The following is a 21,881-nucleotide window of genomic DNA, read 5'->3' as shown; positions in this document are numbered from 1 at the left end:
CTGCTGGGTTTAGGCTGCCTTTGCTGTTCTGCTTCTATTTCCTTTAGGTGTGCTGTTAGATTTTGTATTGGGGATTTTTCTTGTTTCTTGAGATAGGCCTGGATTGCAATGTATTTTCCTCTCAGGACTGCCTTTGCTGCATCCTAAAGCGTCTGGATTGTTGTATTTTCATTTTCGTTTGTTTCCATATACTTTTAAATTTCTTCTCTAATTGCCTGGTTGACCCATTCATTCTTTAGTATGGTGTTCTTTAACCTCCATGCTTTTGGAGGTTTTTCAGACTTTTTCCTGTGGTTGATTTCAAGCTTCATAGCATTGTGGTCTGAAAGTATGCATGGTATGATCTCAATTCTTTTATACTTATGAAGAGCTGTTTTGTGACGCAGTATGTGATCTATCTTGGAGAAGGTTACATGTGCACTTGAAAAGAAAGTATATTCTGTTGCTTTGGGATACAGAGTTCTAAATATATCTGTCAAGTCCATCTGATCCAATGTATCATTCAGGGCCCTTGTTTCTTTATTGACCGTGTGTCTAGATGATCTATCCATTTCTGTAAGTGGAGTGTTAAAGTCCCCTGCAATTACCACATTTTTATCAATAAGGTTGCTTATGTTTGTGAGTAATTGTTTTGTATATTTGGGGGCTCCTGTATTCGGCGCATAGACATTTATAATTATTAGCTCTTCCTGATGGATAGACCCTGTAATTATTATATAATGCTCTTCTTCATCTCTTGTTCCAGCCTTTAATTTAAAGTCTAGTTTGTCTAAGTATGGCTACTCCAGCTTTCTTTTGGCTTCCAGTAGCATGATAAATAGTTCTCCATCCCCTCACTCTCAATCTGAAGGTGTCCTCAGGTCTAAAATGAGTCTCTTGTAGACAGCAAATAGATGGGTCTTGTTTTTTTATCCATTCTGATACCCTATGTCGTTTGGTTGGCACATTTAGTCCATTTACATTCAGTGTTATTATAGAAAGATATGGGTTTAGAGTCATTGTGATGTCCGTAGGTTTCATGCTTGTAGCGATGTCTCTGGTACTTTGTCTCACAGGATCCCCCTTAGGATCTCTTGTAGGGCTGGTTTAGTGGTGACGAATTCCTTCAGTTTTTCTTTGTTTGGGAAGACCTTTATCTCTCCTTCTATTCTAAATGGCGGACTTGCTGGATAAAGGATTCTCGGCTGCATATTTTTTTCTGTTCATCACATTGAAGATCTCCTGCCAATCCTTTCTGGCCTGCCAAGTTTCAGAAGAGAGATCGGTCACGAGTCTTATAGTTCTCCCTTTATATGTTAGGGCACGTTTATCTTTTGCTGCTTTCAGAATTTTCGCTTTATCCTTGTATTTTGCCAGTTTCACTATGATATGTCGTGCAGATGATTGATTCAAGTTACGTCTGAAGGGAGTTCTCTGTGCCTCTTGGATATCAGTGCCTTTTTCCTTCCCCAGATCAGGGAAGGTCTCAGCTATTATTTCTTCAAGTACACCTTCAGCACCTTTCCCTCTCTCTTCCTCCTCTGGGATACCAATTATGCGTATATAATTTCTCTTTAGTGCATCACTTAGTTCTCTAATTTTCCCCTCATACTCCTGGATTTTTTTATCTCTCTTTTTCTCAGCTTCATCTTTTTCCATAATTTTATCTTCTAGTTCACCTATTCTCTCCTCTCGTTTATAGCATTTTTCAGCTCCTCCTGACTATTCCTTAGTCCCTTGATCTCTGTAGCAATAGATTCTCTGCTGTCCTCTATACTGTTTTCAAGCCCAGCGATTAATTTTATGACTATTATTCTAAATTCACTTTCTGTTATATTGTTTAAATTCTTTTTGATCAGTTCATTAGCTGCTGTTATTTCCTGGAGATTGTTTTGAGGGGAATTCTTCCGTTTGGTCATTTTGGATAGTCCCTGGAGTGGTGTGGACCTGCAGGGCACTTCCCCTGTGCTGTGGTGTATAACCGGAGTTGGTGGGCGGGGCCAGACCTGATGTCTGCCCCCAGCCCACCACTGGGGCCACAGTCAGACTGGTGTGTGCCTTCTTTTCCCCTCTCCTAGGGGCGGGATTCACCGTGGGGTGGCATGGCCCGTCTGGGCTACTTGCACACTGCCAGGCTTGTGGTGCTTGGGATCTGGCGTATTAGCTGGGGTGGATAGGCAAGGTGCACAGGGGTGGGAGGGGCAGGCTCAGCCCTCTTTTCCTTCAGAGATCCGCTTTGGGAGGGGCCCTGCGGCACCGGAGGAATGGATCCGCAGAAGCACAGCGTTGGGTGTTTGCGCAGAGCAAGCAAGTTCCCTGGCAGGAACCGGTTCCCTTGGGGATTTTGGCTGGGGGATGGGTGAGGGAGATGATGCTGGCGATCGCCTTTGTTCCCCACCAAGCTGAGCTCTGTAGTCCGGGGCTCAACAACTCTCCCTCCCGTTGTCCTCCAGCCCTCCTGTTCTCTGGGCAGAGCTGTTAGCTTATAACCTTCCAGATGTCAAGTCCCGCTCACTGTCGGAACACACTCTGTCTGGCCCCTCCGCTTTTGCAAGCCAGACTTGGGGGCTCTGCTTGGCCGGGGGGCCGCTCTCCACCCCTGCTCCCTCCCGCCAGTCTGTGGAGCGTGCACCGCCTCTCCGCCCTTCCTACCCTCTTCTGTTGGCCTCTCATCTGCGCTTGGCTCTGGAGACTCCATTCTGCTAGTCTTCTGGTGGTTTTCTGGGTTATTTAGTCAGGTGTAGGTGGAATCTAAGTGATCAGCAGGATGCGCGGTGAGCCCAGCGTCCTCCTACACCGCCATCTTCCCTAGAATCCCCCCAGATTATTTTCATATTTCATAAACTCTTTGTGAAAAAAATAAGATTACTCTTATTTAAAATATAAGCCCTAGTGTACTTTGTAAATATAGACCACACTACCTTACCTGATATTTTTATACACAAAAGTTTTTGTCTGATTAAAAAGCAGTTTAATAGCAAACTCATGCCTAGCATTCAAAAATCTGACTTCCAATTTGGCACTGTCCACATGTGGCCTTGCTCTCCTTGCTGACAGTCATGTGGGCAAGCCCCTTCCCTCACCAACTGCCTGAAGTATGACTGCCTGTAGTTTTAGATTTCTTCTGAGCTCGAAAACATGTATTCCACATCTGCAAATATGACTATTATTTAAATCATACCATCCCCATAATAATTTCCAAATTTTAAAATACCTAATCCTTTTTAAGTGATATTATAACAGATAGTTATAAATCATATTGAGGTTTGGCTTTTTGTTCATTCATCCATTTACTTATTATTTCTAGGCATTATAGCATGACAGAGCCCCATTTTGATGTTTATACAAAAATAAAGTATCAGAGAAGTCCCTAGATGGCAGATATTTAACATTACACATATGGGAATTAGAGCTGAACATTTTGAGTCAAATAAGTCCATAATCACTCTTCTCTCTTTTTGGAAAGCCGAACATTATCTTAGTAAAATTCCTTATACCACAACTCCACCAAAGCCTGAAAATGCATGCTTCCAAAATGAGCAGCTAATTCTCAGATAATTGTCTAACATAAGGTTTATACTAGCATCACTGAACAAGACAAAACATGCCAGTTTTGACAAAGGTTAACTCAACATATTTTTATTAATTGGCAAGTGAATTTGAAATAGGACTCCAAGACTAAAAGCTCTTATATTGCCCTGATTTAGCCATGGGTTGCATTCTTTTACCAATTACATGTAGTAAATGAGACATAAACACCGTGCACCTAAACATATGAGCCAGCAACGCAAGGAAATGTGTGAGCTCAATTCCAACTGAAATTGGTGAGTGAGCTCAGAGGTTATGAAGACGCTGACGTATGAAGAAAGCACCACTGTATACACTTCGCTCTTAAACACTAAACATTTCATTGGGCCAAACCACCCAATTAAGAAGGTCAAAGGTTGCAGAAAGTTGAAGGTTGGAATAACAGGGTTAACACAGCAGATATCTAAGGCCCATTCCACATATTCTCATGTAATGTGATATGGCAGGTCTATTTTGCAGGTTTTCACACTTATTGCTTCACCAAATAAATAGTGGTACGGACTCTATACTCCTGAATAGTAAGTAGCATTTTTATATTATCTTATGAAAGCATTAAAAAAAACCTGTTTTCTGGAAACAGTTTAGTTATAGCGGCTTCTTGATACAAATTCCTTAGTCATGAACTTACAAATCATCAAAAGTAAAATCCTAAATATCAGCAGGTTCTTCCATGATACTTTCTTTATAGATCGTATAATCAAAAGCAGTATAATACCACCACTTGGAAATATCTCAGTAGAAAACAATAAAACAGACAGGAACTCAGATAACTATACATTACTGATAAATTTAAAGTATGTGTCAAGCTGAAATTTCAATAAAATGTGATAGTCATAATGCACAGCATTGATTTTCATCTACAGAAACTGAGAATTCACTTACATATACCATGGGATCTCACAAATGCTTGGAAGCTTAATGCTGAATATAAGATCTGAATAACTGACTACGACATTTCTCTCAGAATCCCAATGCCTAAACCTTTGTCCTTTGAACTATTTCCTTATTATATCACCAGTGTTCCCTTCACTTTATAGTAAGATCTGCTTCCTTTGAAATCCAGATGCTGATACTAAAGGATGGTTTGGTTTGATTATGTCAATTGTGATCATAGCCTAAATCCCATCTCTTCTTTCATCTTTAGGCACTACTGGATTATAAACTGAAAAAAATTGACATTCTATCTCTCTTAACCTTTAGAGATGCTCAAGAAACTATTCCTTGTTTGTGAAGCCATCTAATTGCTAATCTATAATCCTTTTAATATGCTCTGCTTTTTGGATTGATCTATTGCCAGCTGACCTAACACTGCCCATAGCTATATTAATCCTATTATTCACATCCTATTACAGAGTATCAGTGAAACTCTTTAATGAATCCTGAAAAGCTTGCTTGCCAGACACCAATATTAAGGATGATTACACATGTATTCATTCTCTTACTCTTAATTATAAAGCTTCTGATTGTATTAATTGTATTCAGTGGGGTTCAGAGTTTTTCTTCTCCACAGCTTTCTGTGAGCTGACACTAGGTTTTGGGAAGTATCAGTTTTTCTAAATGTCATTACCATACATATTGTTTTGGTCCTTCTCAATGGTAAATAAATTCACAAGATAAAATGTTGTAATATATTTAGAGATTAAATCCTGCTGTAAGGTAAATAAAGTGTATAGGATATGGTAGAATTAAGTAGGGTTTATCAAGAGTAGATAAAATATTCAAGAGAAAGGTTTGCATTTTGAGTTCCTGATATATTCAGAGTACCATTAATCCCCTAATAGGATGGCTAAATCTGTCTTGGATGATAAGCCTACTTGTTAAGGGAGTACATTCTCTATTGAATTAATCACCCCATATGAAAGTGAAAAGTATCATCAGCCTGAAAAACTATGATACCTTATCATCAATTTCAGTCTGATGAGTGGCTAAAGAGAATAGTTGTGTTTTTTTTTTTTTTTTGTTAATCTGGTGAAATATATTGGTAATGAGACTCCTTTTATTTAAAAAAATCTGAAAAAGTAGATTTATAGAAAAGAAAACAATATTGCTGTTAATGATGTTTTTGTGTCTCATGAAAGGACAAATAGGGTTTTAAAGTGGTTAAAAGTTCTGGAACTGAAGCTTGTGGCTGGATGAGGAGTCTGAAATCTGCAGAATGAAAGTGAATGTCTGCACAAGAAAAGTTGAATAAGTATCCAGGAACTATGGATATTGGAAGTACCTAGAATCTTGGGAGATAATTAAAAACAAATATGCATAATAACATGGTTGTCATTGCAACCTCCCTCTAGATAATGCGCCATGTAAACAAAGTTCTGAATGTAAAGCTATAATTGCCCTCTAATACATAGTCACTTTGCCAAATCATAAAGATAGCTTAAGTTATATTTAAGGCCAGGATCTTAAGCAAAACTTCACACTGGTCTCTCTTCAAGACATTGATCCCCAGAAACCATCATTTTGTTTTCTCCTCGGTATTTGAATATAAGAAAAAAGGCTGTCAATAAAATACAGAACACAAGGTTAAATTAAATTGATATATTTCTAAGGATAAGTATGTCTCAAATATTACATGTGACATAGTTATACAAAACAAACATCTAGTGTATATCTGAAATTCAAATTTAACTTGGTATTATGTATTTTTATTTACTAAATATGGCAATACTAGAGAAGGGCCCTGAAAGTGTAAATAAAAGAATAGACAGTCTATACCAATAAGAGGAAAATTTTTAGCTATGTATCTTCCTAAGTTGACTCAACAGTAAGATTCCTCCAAAGCTGTGGCTTTGAGGATAATGATATTAAAATTATCCATCTTAATGTTTCACTGTCTTGGTGGACACTTGCTTTTTCTCTCCCTGACTTTACTTTTTAATTTTCACTTTCAAGCCGTATTATTTAACTCAGCCTTTTGGAACATGATTTTAAAGAAAGACTATATATATAAAAGTAAAGTAATATTGAATTAAATGAGACCTTTCTCTGGACAAGTGTAATTTTCAAAACAGCAAGAGAGAGAGGTTTTACACAGTAGAGTAAAAGCATTAGAATTGAAACTCAAACCAACTAAAATAAATTCACACTTCAGTTGTGACCTTCATAGTCCCCTAAATGCATTTTAAACAGTAGGCTGCTTTTCTTTTTATAGTGTAGAGCTGCATGTAATCATAAAGGAGAACAGCAAATGTATACACTGAGCCAGTTATGTAGGGAATTTGCCAGGTCCACATTCCCCCACCTGCCAGCCCTACTTCTTTCCTGATGTGTTTATCTTAGAACTAGAACTAGTTTGATCAGCAGTACATATAAAGTTAAGGTGCAGTAGGCAAATGACTGTTTGCATATACCCTCTTATACACATGACCCACAGTTATTCAGTCACTATCACTGGTAGAAAGTAAAGTGCAGTACGGTTTGAATTGGATAGACATACTGAGATTTAAGAGTCATTTTCACATAATCCAGGAATTTTCACAAATCCCTCTTTTATGGCATTGCTTTTAATTTGACATTTTGGCAAACCTGGCTTTCGGGAAATCCTTAATACAAAAAAAATTACTTTCATATCCAAATATATGATCTTTTTCTCTCTCACACAGATACTTTTAGATATTTTTTTTCACTTTCCTCATTGATTTAATTCAAATAATTCCCCAACCTTCTATTATAATAGTAATTATTGTTTTTTTCACAGTACATCACTGTAATACTTTAATGTTAAGTCTTATTAGCGCTTGCTATTACAGATGTCATTAAATTTTATAAAGTTCATATCATCCTACAATTACTCACAAATGTTCAAACTAAAAAAAAAAAAATTCCAAGGCTATTGTAGAAATCTGGAGACAAAGATCAAATACATGCTTGGTAATGGAATCAATGTACATCCTGAAAGGTTGTTCTGAAAGCTCAACAGTTTATGTATATTGTGAGAAAAAAAAAAAAAAAACAAGCTGGATTCAATGAAACAGACCAACAGATGAATGAGATAGAACAGCCTTAATCAATCTATATTATTAGGAAGTCAGTAAATGCAACTATTAAAGACAAAATACTTTTTAAAAAATAAGAAAAAAAATAATTCAGGTCACTTGCTGAAGGATAATTCATCATCTCCTTTATAGACTAGTATTCAAAACAAGATTACATTTTACTAGATGAAAAAAAATATTGAATGGTCAAAAGTAATATGTATTTAGAATTTCAGGAACAAAATATTTTCCCTTTGTTTTTGAGGTGTATTTTTCTATTTTTTTGATTGAGAAAAATTATTTAAGCTCAAATATATAGGTTTTAAATATATTACTCCTTGAGTTTTGATATGTGCATATACTGCTATAACTTCCACCTAATTAAAATGCATAATATTTCAAATAAATAAAAATAAAATAAAATATGTAATATTTCCATTACCATAGAAAATTCCCTTACACTTCCTTCCAACCAATCCCCAATCACTAAATAGATAGATAGATAGATAGATAGATAGATAAACACTGCTCTGATTCTATAAGACATAGATTAATCTTACTTGTTTTTGAACTTCATATAAGTGGATTCATTCGGTAAGCACTTTTCCCCCCTGTGGATTCTCTTATTCACCACGGTGTTGCTGAAATTCAACCATAGTGGATTCATCATTCTTTCCATCAGTGCACTGCATTTCATTATATAACATAATCTGCTTCTCCATTCTTTACTTGATGGACATTTGAAGTGTTTCCAGTTAAGGACTACCATGGGTAACACTGCTATTCATATTTTATGCAACTCTCTTGTGGATACAAGTTTATATTGCTCTTGAGTTAACAATTCAATATATAGGGTAGGTATATGTTCCAATTTATAAGAAATAGCCAAGCAGTATTGTATATACTCCATGGATTGTCAAATATCTTCCTAAAGGGTCACATATCTAATGTTTTAGGCTTCTTAAGAGCCATAAGTTACAAATACTCAAGTTTGCGATTATAATGCAAAAATAGCCAAAGATAATGTGTAAGTTAATGGATGTAACGGTGTTCCAAAAAGAACTTTATTTACCAAAACAGGTTGTTAATCCATGGGCTAAAGTTTGCCAACTTCTGATCTACTCCAACAGTCTTTGTTTTTTAATTAAAATATTTATTTAGTCCATTGACATTTGATATAATTATAAATGTGGTTATGTTTAGGTTCACCATTTTGTTATTTTTCTTCTAATTACACCACCTGTCTTTTTTCTTTCTCTTTTCCTGATTTCTTTTGGGTTAACTGAGCATCTTTTGACATTCTATTTAAATTTCTCTATTAGCTTTTTCTCCACACCTCTTTGTATTATTTAAAGCTAAGGGTTAAATGTGCATCTTCAAATTAGCCACTTAGAATTATTGTTGTATCATTTCACACAAAACCTAAGAACTTCAGAGTGGCGAACTTTATTTACAGCACCCAGACTCATTCCATGTGTTACTAAATCATATATTTTAATTATACACATATCATAAACATAAAAATAATCATCTTCTGCTCAGTTGTGTTTTAAGTAAGAGAAGTAAGAAAAGATATTCTCTCATATTTACTCATATATTTACCAATTATGTTAAATACCTTTCTGTAAATCTAAATTTTTATCTTGTATCATTTCCCTTCAGCCTAGAAGACTTCTTTCAGCATTTCTTATACTTCATGTTTACTGATGAAAAATTCTCTTCACTTTTGTTTTTCTGAAATAGTTTTTATTTTCCCTTCAGTTTTGACAATTGTTTTTTGCTAAGTATAAAATCCTGACCTAGGTTTTTTTTCTTTTCTTTGTATTTATCATGCTTGCTTTTTACTAATATCCTCAATTCTATGTGTTGATGTTTTTCATAAAAATTCAGAAACTTTCAACCATTATTTCTTCCAAAATTGTTGTGCCTTATTGCACAACGATATTTGTCTACAACTCCAATCGTATATATTCTATATTGCTTGATACTACCACATAAGTCACTGGAATTCTGTGTTGTTGTTTTTTTCTAATTTTATTCATTTATACTTACATTTTTATGACTGGACAATTTTCCAATTGGACAATATCAATCTGTCCTTGTATTCACTAGGCCACTTTTTGTAATTTTAAATTCATTGTGAAGCTTACTTATTAATCTTTATATTTCATAAATTACAGTTTGGGGTTTTAAAATTTCCATGTTTATAGTTTCTATTCCTCTGATATGACCTATATATTTACTCATTATAACTATCATTTCCTTTAAATCTTCAGGCATAGTTATATACATCTACTTTGAAGTTCTTGTATGCTACTTCCATCATTTGAGTTATCTTATGGTCTGATTCTGTTGACTACTTTTCCCTTGACCTTGAGTCGTTCTATCCCATATCTTTTAATAGCATATTGGTTTGTTTCATATTTTCTATCATATAATAGACACTATAGATCAAACATTATAGGGGCTTTGGATTCTTCTTCTAAAGTGCAAAAATTTTCTTCTCATAACCAGTTCAATGAATGACTCATCTTGCCTTTAGACTTTTTTATAATGCATCTGTTTTGGGGCACCTAGGTGGCTCAGTCAGTTAAGCACCCGACTTCGACTCAGGTCATGATCTCATGGTTCTGGGGTTTGAGCGCTATCAGTCTCTGTGTTGACAGGGTGGAGCCTTCTTCAAGTTCTGTGTCTCCCTCTCCCTCTCTCTCTCTCTTTGCCCCTCCCCTGCTCATGCTCTGTCTCCGTCTCTCTCAACTATGGATAATAAAACATTTTTTTTAGCTTAAAAAAAAAACACAATGCATCTGTTTTGTTTTTAGTCTTATTTTGGGGCAAAACTTTTAGTCCTGAAATTTAGTCACTAATTCTAAAGTTGAGGCCATTCTTGAGTTTCAACATAAAACCCACAGTATTTATTACCAAATACTTCATCTATGGAAGAATTCCAACTGCACCTTCTATATACCTTGTAGTGGAAGATTGTCAAATTCATACTTAACTTTTCAAAGTTCAGCTGTTGTTTTTCCCTTGGACTTTTAGAGTCCCCTCTGGATGTGTGTAGGATTTGAAGAAAGAATGTCACAGATGTTTGGGCTCCCCCTCTGGGAATACTTCCTCCTTCCAAATTACTCTCTTAATTGATACCTGCTTTTGCAGTCCTGAACTTCATATTCTGAGACTTCAAGCTTTCTTCCTGAGCTCCAGCTGCCTCATGCATATAAAATTGGGAGCTCTCAGAGGGAAAGCCATATAAACATATATTTCACCCAGTGGTGTTCCCTTACTCCAAGAGCTAGATGCCCTCCAATTTCTGTTCGCTTTAGTTACTTCTTGATGTTTTCAAATGTACATTTTAATATATTTACCAGAGATTAAAATTCTTGTCTTTAGGATAGTCTGATAAAAATCCACTTTTCCATTTCTAGAACTAAATATCCAAGTAAACTGTTTTTTAATGAATTAAATTAGCATTTAACTGTCTCTTTTCTACCAATCACTATTGGCCATGCAGGCCATAAATTTGTAGACATGAACCAGACATAATACACCTTATTTGGTGAAGAAAAACATACCTGAGGCTTGATAAAATGCAAATTTATAATCAGTGAGACATATATAAAGACTAACTCATTGTTGGATAAGCATCTTATAACATTAACTGAAATTTTACTAATTAATTTAACAACAAGCTCTTGCTTTTAAAAGACATGGATAGCACGGATATATGGTTACTACTTAGATTAATCATACTCTTAGTTTGACACAACATATTTGTATTGGGTGTAACACAAAAGATAGAGTGTAAGAAGAAAGTAAAACAGCCTAATTAATTTCATCTTATAATACTGAAAACTACTTAAACATGAAAACTCTTAAGATGTTTTAGGGAGGTATTTTAAAATACTGAAACAAAATTTGTTTTGTTTCAATAATATGCCCATTAATTCATATATATATAGTCATATGTATATTCATACTCATATATATTCAGTGATAATTTTTATGCAACCATAAGGCAGAGGCTATGTTGCAATTAATATAAAATATAAAAAGCATCAAAAGAGGACTACGTACAGTGTTAACACTGAAAGGTGGTTGATCAAGTATGCTTTGGTAAGATTGATAATAAGCTGGTCAGTGAAGCCCTCTCAAAGAAGATAACATTAATGCTAAGCAAGCAATCTTGTAAGCAATCCTTCAGTTTGTGATAATGATCTGGAAATAGTTTCCTTGGCTTTCCAGTGATGTGTGAAATCCTCCTGTTGTACCAACTCAGTAAAAGCTAAGAGAGTAATTTAACAGAACTATGGGTTCTTTGCAGTATTGCTAAGTGAATAGACACACCTGTAGGATGGACTGTCATCTCAGGAGGTAGATGATGATAGAACTAAATGATGCTTTAGATATTACATTTTAAAATTATTCACAGTGGGGCACCTAGGGGACTCAGTTGATTAGATGTCTAACTCTTGGTTTCGGCTCAGGTCATGATTTCACGGTTCGTGGGTGTGAGCCCAGCATCGGGTTCTGTGCTAGCAGAGCCTGTTTGGGATTCTCTGTCTCCCTCTTCCTCAGCCCCTACCCCACTTTTGCTGTCTGTCTCTCTCAAAATAAACAAGTAAACTAAAATAACTAAAATAAAATAAAATAATTCCCTGTGGAAAAATAACATCATCATCAACTACAATTTTCATTCGTGCTATAATTAATATTGGTGCATGGTCAGTGGAATGACTTGAATTCCTTAGCTTTCTCTGAAGAAACATGTCAAGAGGGAAAGGCATAATAGTTCTAATTTCTGTGTTTAAAAAGATCTGTGGCAGGGCTCCTGAGTGACTCAGTCCGTTGAGCGTCCAACTTTGGCTCAGGTCATAATGTCATAGTTTGTGAGTTCGAGCCCTACACTGGACTCTGTGCTGACAGCTCAGAGCTTGCAGACTGCTTCAGATTATTTGTCTCCCTTTCTCTCTGCCCCTCCCAGGCTCACACTCTGTCTCTCTCTCTCTCTCTCTCAAAAATAAATAAACACTAAAAAATTAAAGACCTGTGGCATCTAAATCATTGTACAAAAAGTTAACCTAAAATAAAGGTGAATAGAATTATGATAAATTAAAATTTTTTATTTTATTACACAATATATGAAGCAATACCACATTTATGTTTTTTATGCATACTTTATAACAAATTTATTAAATCACCTCCTATAATCAATGCAATAAGCATGATGGTTATACCTATATATATCACGTTCTATTTTTTTAAAAAGTTATTAAAGAGACACACAAATAGTTGTTTCTGTACTGTAAAGCATCTGTTTATTCATGAATATGATTTATTTGACATTGAGGTTGGCCAGAAACAGAGAGAAAGAAAAATAGTTCTGGAAAAAGGTGTCGTACGTTACAATAATACACAGCATCAAAATTTAGAATTCTCTCTATATGTACTTATATTGGGTTAAGGGAGGAAGAAAAGGTAACATATTTAAACCTAATAAAATATTAATTCCATTTTATGAGAGGAAAAATTTTAAGTTTATTTATTATTGGGGTGTCTGGGTGGCGCTCAACTCTTAAACGTTCAACTCGATTTTGGCCAGGTGATAGTTCACAGTTTGTGAGGTCGAGCCCTGCATGGGGCTCAGCACTACTGGTACAGAGCCTGGTTGGGATTCTCTCTCTCTCCCTCTGTCTCTCTGCCCCTCCCCTGCTCTCATTTTCTTTCTCAAAATAAATAAACTTAAATAACTAAAATAAAGTTCATTTATTATTTATCTTGAGAGAAGGAGAGCACGAGTGTGCAAGCAGGGGAAGGGCAGAGGGAGAGGGAGACAGAGAATCCCAAGCAGGATCTGCACTGACCGCAACCTAAACTGACCTGAGCTGAAATCAAGGGCCAGAGGTTGAACCCAACTGAACAATACAATAGCCCCTATGAAAGAAAAATTTTAAATTATATTCAATAGACATCTTTTCTGACTTAAATATTGCTTTGGTGTAACATAAATGTTATCATTTTGTTTCTAACGTGTTACCAAATAATCATCTACTTATTAATTCATCTATTTTTAATTATTAATTCCATAAATATTTGTTGAATGTTTCCTTTGGGACAGGCATTGATCACACAACAATGAATAATACAAACAAAAAAATTTGCCTTCATGGAATGCAAATCCTAGTGTCAGAGGTAGAAAAATAATAAAATAAAGAAAGAAATTATAGTATTTTAGATGATAATTCATATGGCAAGAGCTAAGATAGAAAGGTAGAGAAGGGCAGTGAATAGAGGGTCAGTGAAGCAGACTGATATTTTACTTAATATGGCCAGATATAGTGATATTTAATTAAATACTACAAGGGGAGTAAGTGCAAAGGTCCTGAGGTGGATTCAAATTTGGAATGTTTGAGGGAGAGTAAAATAATCATTATGCCTCCAGTGAAATCATTTTGTTGGGTCATATAGGCCATGTTTAGGACATTAGCTTTTTGTAAGATGGAAAAATATTGAATGGCTTTGAACAGGGAAGTGGCATGGCCTGACTTATTTTTAAAAGATTCATTGTAGCCATTGTGTTGGAAATAGATGTTAGAGAAGCAAGAACAGAAGTAGAGAAACAAGTTAGGATGGCAATGAAATAAATGGATCAAAGATAATACTCATGACATCCATACTGGTAGCAGTGTTGATTAAAGTGAGATACAATGAAATTTGGAAATGTCTAAATATGAAGTCAATATGATATATTAACAGATTGGATTTTAAAAGCAAGAAATAGAGTATTTAAAAATGATTCCAAAGTTTTTGAACTCACTAGTTGGGAATATGGAGTTGTTGTCATTTAAGGTAGGAAAGACTATGGATAAAGTAAGTTTAAGGTTTAAGGGAAATAGAAATAAAGTCCATGCTATGTTTGAGACGTCAATTAAACCTTCAAATGAAGATGTCAAGTAGGCAATTGGATATAGTAGCCTGGAACTTAGGGAGAAGACAGATGTATATATATAAATATTTATTTTATAGATATGGAGATATATGGAGATATATAGACATTAATATAAAATAAATAAGGTAAATATATCAGTTATGTCAGTTATGGAATCTATTACCTTGGCTTCACATTCACTGTTTTTTATCCTACATATGATACTAGCATATTTGCTCCTTGCTGGCTGGTACAAGGAAATGTTTCCTCAGTAGATTTCAGAGAGACACTGGAGGGGAGTTTCTCTTCTTCCTGGGAATGTGCACCTTTTGGCATAGTGAGGCAATCAGGGGCATGCAGCACCTCTCCATGGGCAGTTTTCTTGAAACTCCAGGAGTTGGCTCCCCACAGGCAGTTTTCCAGTGAGTTCCATGGTGCAGTATCTCAGTGACTTGTGTACCATCCCGTTGGCCATGGCCATTATCTATCCAAAAAAATCTAGACCACTTCCTGGGGGAAAGAAGTCCTTTTCCATGTTTGTTTCTGTTGTGGGTGTTCTGCCTTAGCCATATAAATAGTTGCTACTCTTTATATTTGCATTCCGAAGTGCTTTAGACTCTCCTTTCCCCTTAGTAGGCAATCCTGTTTACGCATAATTATTACATTCAATTTTCTCTATTCAAATTACTATGTGGTTCTGTATCTTCCTTTGATTTTGACTAATACCGTGATATTTAAAGCTATGAATGTCCATCAACTGATGAATAGATAAAGAAATTGTGGTTTATATACACAATGGAATACTACTTGGGAATGAGAAAGAATGAAATATGGCCCTTTGTAGCAACATGGATGGAACTGGAGAGTGTTATGCTAAGTGAAATAAGCCATACAGAGAAAGACAGATACCATATGGTTTCACTCTTATGTGGATCCTGAGAAACTTAACAGAAACCCATGGGGGAGGGGAAGGAAAAAAAAAAAAGAGGTTAGAGTGGAAGAGAGCCAAAGCATAAGAGACTCTTAAAAACTGAGAACAAACTGAGGGTTGATGGGGGGGGGGGGGTGGGAGGGAGGGGAGGGTGGGTGATGGGCATTGAGGAGGGCACCTGTTGGGATGAGCATTGGGTGTTGTATGGAAACCAATCTGACAATAAATTTCATATTAAAAAAAAATAAAGCTATGAATCTAAAATAAATAGAGGATGTGCTGTAAGACCATGCTTTTCAACATCTAGGGGTTGAATAGAAAGGAATACTAAGTAATGGAGTCTGGAAAAAAGGTGACAAGATAGAAGAAAAACTAAAAGGAGATGGAAATCCAAGTTGGGAGGAATGGTTTCAAGGACAAATGAATGATCAGGCATGTCAAATGTAACTCATAGGTCAAGTGAAATATGAATTGAGAATTAACCATTCCATTTTACAATGTAAGTCATTGGAACCTTGACAGCAGTAATTTCCGTGACTGAATGGAGAGAAAGGCAGATAAACAGGTTTAAGAATGAATAGGAAGAAAAGAACTGAAGAGCACATAGATAAATGGTCAGAGTACACTTCAATTAAGGAAAGTATTGTAATGGAGTATCAGGTGGAAGAAAAAAAATACAATCTGGAAAACACTGTTGCAATTTTATTGTTTATAAACAATAAACAATTGTTTATAAACAATAACAGAATGTGTCATTACTAATGTGAGTAATCATTTTGATGGAAAATTAATGATGCAGGAGAGAGAAGCAAGAATTACTATTCTCTAAATAATTTAGTTAAGATTTGAAATCATTTGTAATGGTCATCCAACAAGGTAATGGTCTATTTAGGATTAGAACTCAAAATTCAGGCCAAGACTCTCACTGCCACTGGAAAATCTTTGGTCAATCACACATTCCAATGTAAAATATGTTAAATCATGTTTTTAGCTTAAACTATTAAAATATATTAGATTCTTATATAATCTTCTGCTTAAAATAGTACTTCATTTTGGAAATAAAACACAAAATTATTTCAAAAAGTTTTTGCATTTTTATCATTGCTTTAGACATTGTCAGCATTTAAGGCAATATAACTCTATACAATATATGTGTTCATAAATATGAAAAGAAATATGAATAATTTAGGTGTGTGTATACATATATACACAAGTAAAGAGTGACAAAATAACAATATCCATACTTAGTATGGCCTGTGTCTCCTTACCTTTAATCATACCAAACTTATTACATGTGAAATATCCCAAGGAAAGTGCCATAGATAGTTCAAGTGGTGTAAGAATTAAGAAAACTACTATAATATGTCTACTGCTTTGTTACATTTTCTACTATTGGACGTTATGAGAATAAATTGTTAGTTTTTTTCTGACTGGGAACTTCATTTCATACAAAGGGATGATTATCAAATATGGAGCTGCAAGATTCTCCTCATTCCAGTTAAGCTACATACTATGTCAGCTTCTCTTTCTCCGAAGAGTATCATTTTGTGTATTATAGATAAGATCATAGAGTTCTGATTGGTCTAAGACACAATCACTATTGAGCCCCTTACTGAATTTTTTTGTGTTGCCCAGTCCTGACATTTTCAAAATCACCTTTGTGTGAGGAAGTAGCCAGTAGTACTCAAAATCAACAGAATCAGGGGTGCCTGGGTGGCGCAGGTGGTTAAGCATCTGATTCTAGCTCAGGTCATGATCTAGCAGTTCATGAGTTCAAGGCTTGCATCAGGCTGTGTAAATAGCTTGGAGCCTGCTTCAGATTCTGTATCCCTCTCTCTATGCCCCTCCCCAGATCGTGCTCTGTCTTTCTCTCTCAAAAATAGATATATTTAAAAATTTTTAGAAAATCCACAGATTCAACATGAATACTGTTCCGTCAAGTCATGTGGATCTTACAAAAGAGTCTCTTTTTCTTGCTTTCTAACATATACTAGCAGTTAAACCATGGGATACTGACAGAAATTAATAATGATACTGATTCCTCCAAGTCAACAGAGTGTTATACACCCAGCATATTAAATTTTTGTCTTGATTTTCCTTTCTGGAGAATGTAAAGTCTTAGATCCATCTTTTATATCCTTTGTGAAATATGGTAATGCTTTATTTATTGGCAATCTGACTCATCTGATTAATATGCTACAATAAGTACTGCATATACTGACAGAGTTTCTAGGCAAGAGTAGCCGGGCATTTATATTTGGCTACATTTTTGTTTTTATCAGTCAATTTTTGCATTAATTGCAAGGTATTTATACTGATTTATATAAGCCAGTATCAATCGTGCTCAAAGCTCCCCTTTGGATTTCTGACATCTTCCTCAGCCATGAGCCAAAGGAAATCATCCACCTGAAAAGTCTAGCTGCTTGGACACCAAAATGTACCTCCCTAAACTCTGGTCTCTTTTCAAGTTCAAAGACGTACTAACTCTATAAATACGTATAGACTGCAAATGACTGTATTGTCTTCATTTGATTGTCTTGATATTTATCTTTGAACCCCAAGTCATGCGTTTTATATAACACATTGTACCTGATATAATGTTTGACAATGTTTACTATGCAGCACTTTGTCTTCTTAAAACCCACGCAAGGCCTTATATAGAATTCAGTAACACACTAATCCATCCACCATGTAAGTTTTTCAACATCCTATATGCTTTTGTATCATTTTTCATATTCAAATATGTTTATAAAAATAAACAGTTTCAGACACATGGATGGCTGGTTAGTACGAGTTGCACTAAAGAGGCTCTGAAATATATCATGTAACGTTTAGATTAAAAGATGTTTGTAAATGTTTATGACTATCTGATATGAGAATTGATCGATCTAACAAGCTTAAACTGCATTATGTTTCACAAAACAGTTATAACCTTGAGGCAAAGCTATCAAACAGAAATAGCAACATTAATCAAAAAATGGCTCTACACAATAATCGGAGCTTTAATAAGAATAAGTGTATTGAAGCAAAACGGTTGGTTAACGTTGTATATACTATGCTGAATAAGCAAAACTATCTTAATATTTACTGTAATAGAGAAGATCTTCCTCAAAATGATGGACTCAAATTCCTTCTGGGAGCTAAGTTTTACCACCAAACCAGCCTTGCTTTTCTGCTGAATATTTCAATTCAACAAGTATTTATGCACTGGATGATATGCTGAACTCAAGTTTATCTTTTTTCCTTAGATAATAAAAAGATCAAATCAATAAAATTCTTAGTTTTAATATTATAAACTAAATCAGATATGTTTCCTGAGTTCATCAAATGGCCTAAACTTGTAATTATTGATTAGATGCTGTGAAAAAGGCACATTTTTATTGAAAAATTATGAAGGTATGGTTATTATATATGTATTGATCAGATAAAATTATGGCCCGTCTAGGGGAGCCTGGGTGGCTCAATCACTTAGGTGACTGACTTTTGAATTTGGCTCAGGTCATGATCCCATGGCTTGTGGATTCAAGTCCTGCATCAGTCTCTGTGCTGACAGCGTGGAGCCTGCTTGGGATTCTCTCTCTCTCTCTCTCTCTCTCTCTCTCTCTCTCTCTTTCTCCAAAAATAAATAAACTTTTTAAAAAATATGCCCATCTATGCTATTGTTTTATCTCCAACAAATTCATCAGATAGATAAGTTCAGCTATAAAGAACATGAGAAAAATTAGCCATTACAACTCCTTACTCACTTTTTCTATTATTAATGTTTAAGGACTTAATGTATACTATTATTTAGAGGCTTCCAAACATTCCCTGGTTAAAATACGAAAGTTTAATTCTAGTGCTCTCTACAACTACTGAAAACATCTCAGAATACTTCCATTCCCAGTCACTTTGCTATCTCTTTTGATGTCTATTACTTTCTCTTTTCTGGGCACTTTTTCCTATTGTCATACATATAGCAGTCTTACACCACCTTACATCACCAGATATACTTGTTCTACTCCTTATTTTGAATTGTGAAATTTAGTTACATTGTGAGATATTCTTTAGTTCACACAAGCCAGGCACTTATTCATACACTTAGCTTTAAGACTACCTTTGTTTTCTCAGTGTAAGTACACACATATATTATATATATGAGTGTATCTGCATATCATTTTCTTGGGTAAAGAGCAAACACAGGTTAATAACGTCCAAATACATGAAAAAGCTATAAGCAAAGCTCACTATTGTTGTTTCTTTTAACAGCTATATTGTAAGGCATAATTCTCTAATAATCTAAATACAACCCTATTGTGTTGAAGAAGTGTCATGCTTTGAAATATTAACCAGAATGGGTCTCTTCTGCCAAATGTAAACCAGTATTGTTCACATAGTCATATAAATTTCAAGCTGATTATCTCTTACTGAGAGGCAGTAATGAGAGTAATATAACAGGGAGATCTAAATTGGAACACAGATATTTTTTCATGACAATAAAAATGCAAATGTAATCCTAATTAATTAATATGCTAATAGCTCTTCTCTATTTATAGACAGTAACTCAAGTCTAGCTTGCACTAATACATATACAATTCTTTCAATTCTCTTCTCCAAACTTAGGTAAGATTCCTGAGGGTAAGAACAAAGTCTAATCTGTTTTCTATAACTTTTTCATAGAAAGAAATTGCACTGTTCAATAAAGATGCGATTGTATTAGTGTAATTGTGATCAAAATTGCCCTAATCTGATAAAATTTCAGATTTTCCTATCAGGTGCAATCTTAGTTGAGGAGAAAAAGGCTGGAACACGCTTGATTTTTTTTATGCATAAAGGCTATCGGGAAACTTTTCTTATGAATCCATAGTCATTAATTCACTTACATTAGGCCCTTATATAATGCCAGAAATTTGAGTTTTTGAAGATGGTGTACACAGAGCTTCATTGTCCTAATCTCTGTGTATTTGTATATGTGTGCCTGAAATTATCCATAATAAAATTTTAAAATGAAAAAGAAATGCCATTCTTCTGTTATAAAGAAATAGATATGCTTTTTGAAAAATCTCTTTGCACAATTTAGATTTTCTTTAAGTGTCTTACAAAAGAAGTTAATATTTATAGTCTAAGGTTGCTAATCAGATTTTCATTCTGTCAATTTTTTTCCACTCAAGAGAAGGATATATCAGCCTCTCCTTTGAAAATATGTAGAAATACAGGAAGTTTTATTACAGCTGATAGACTATAATTAGAATACATGTTGTCCAGAAAAAAAAAAAAAAAGAATACATATTGTCCTGGTAATCCCTTAATAAAAATCTGATATGAGCTCTAAGGGATATGAAGAAAACCACACCCTGGTAAGAGAATCCTGTGCCAAGTTACCAGTTGACAGAGAAAGTAGCAAGGATGAAGATGTGGCAAAGAAATAATAGTTCCTGCCAAGCAGTTACTAAGCAAAGAAATCTTAGGATTTAACCTTATTATGCTACTTATAATAATTCAATGACATGGTAAGTGTTTTCCAATTCAAAAACAATTGAAGCTAATGACAAAGCAAAATATACCATCTGAGCGTGACAACCAACTTAACTAGGAGGGAAAGTCCTCTTCTATTTGGAGGAATTGTAATTTTCTCATATAAATAGTTACTATCTATTCTGATGAAGAATTCAATTTCAAGCACAAGAGGAATAAAACATCAGTCTTTGTAATGCATTTCAATCTGGAATGGAAGACAAAAATGGGTGCATATATTAAAATATGTTAATTTTAGTGCTCACATAATAGCATATTTTTAGTGTACTTGGACAAACTGGAAGCAACCAATATTAACAGAAAACAACAAATATGGTTAGTCTATGTGTCCAGTTCTTAATTTACAAGCAACAATTATTATACTTCTTTTTTTTTTAAATATGGGACGCTTCACGAATTTGCATGTCATCCTTGCGCAGGGGCCATGCTAATCTTCTCTGTATCGTTCCAATTCTAGTACATGTGCTGCCGAAGCGAGCACCAATTATTATACTTCTTGTCATGCATTTATAATGAAATAGCAGCAAAATAAATTAATCTAAAAAACAGTAAGGAGAGGTTACTGTCATTGAATTTATCACCACTACAAAACCTAAAAGAAATAAATGGGAAACAACAAGAAATCCATTGTACATATTTATTCTATTACTAGCACAAAAGAGTTCAACTGAATATATGGACAAGTTGCCAGAGCCCTGGGAAAATGTATTCTATTTAACCTGTCAATAGCAAACCCCATCAGCATAATATAACCAATATTCAGGTTTCCAAGTGGGTTGAATGACTTTGATAACTCCATTCACAAAGAATGGTCAATATAAAATATGATGTTCTTAATAGAAAAGGGCATAATACTGATAATTAAATAAACTTTTAATAATGAAAATGTCATAGATATGGAAGTGCTACGAATCATTCATACTTGACTTGAAATAAAAAGTGAGAAGTGGTAGACTCATTTATAGAC

At 34.8% G+C, this 21,881-nt stretch overlaps 1 protein-coding gene and 1 non-coding gene across 3 annotated transcripts in view; both read right to left on the bottom strand.

Annotated features, from left to right (window-relative positions):
• NXPH1 (neurexophilin 1) overlaps positions 1–21,881 on the bottom strand; it is a 627,612-nt gene that overhangs the window by 101,905 nt on the left and 503,826 nt on the right. The window contains exons 7-8 of one of the 2 annotated variants that reach the window (XR_006211339.1): positions 8,102–8,182; positions 5,992–6,064 (exon numbers count right to left, since the gene is read on the bottom strand). The exons of the other annotated variant lie outside the window; for it this stretch is intronic. The gene's annotated coding sequence lies outside the window, so the exon portion shown is untranslated. Of the gene's footprint in view, positions 1–5,991; positions 6,065–8,101; positions 8,183–21,881 lie in introns of those variants that run through there. 2 annotated transcript variants of the gene reach the window in all.
• On the bottom strand, positions 21,289–21,395 carry LOC122236748. The gene has a single exon (XR_006215000.1). It is a non-coding gene; the product is annotated as a U6 spliceosomal RNA (small nuclear RNA).

This window comes from Panthera tigris, chromosome A2 (genome assembly GCF_018350195.1).
Source record: "Panthera tigris isolate Pti1 chromosome A2, P.tigris_Pti1_mat1.1, whole genome shotgun sequence".
In the NCBI taxonomy this organism is placed as follows: Eukaryota; Metazoa; Chordata; class Mammalia; order Carnivora; family Felidae; genus Panthera; species Panthera tigris.
This window is presented reverse-complemented; position numbering and strand designations above follow the sequence as displayed.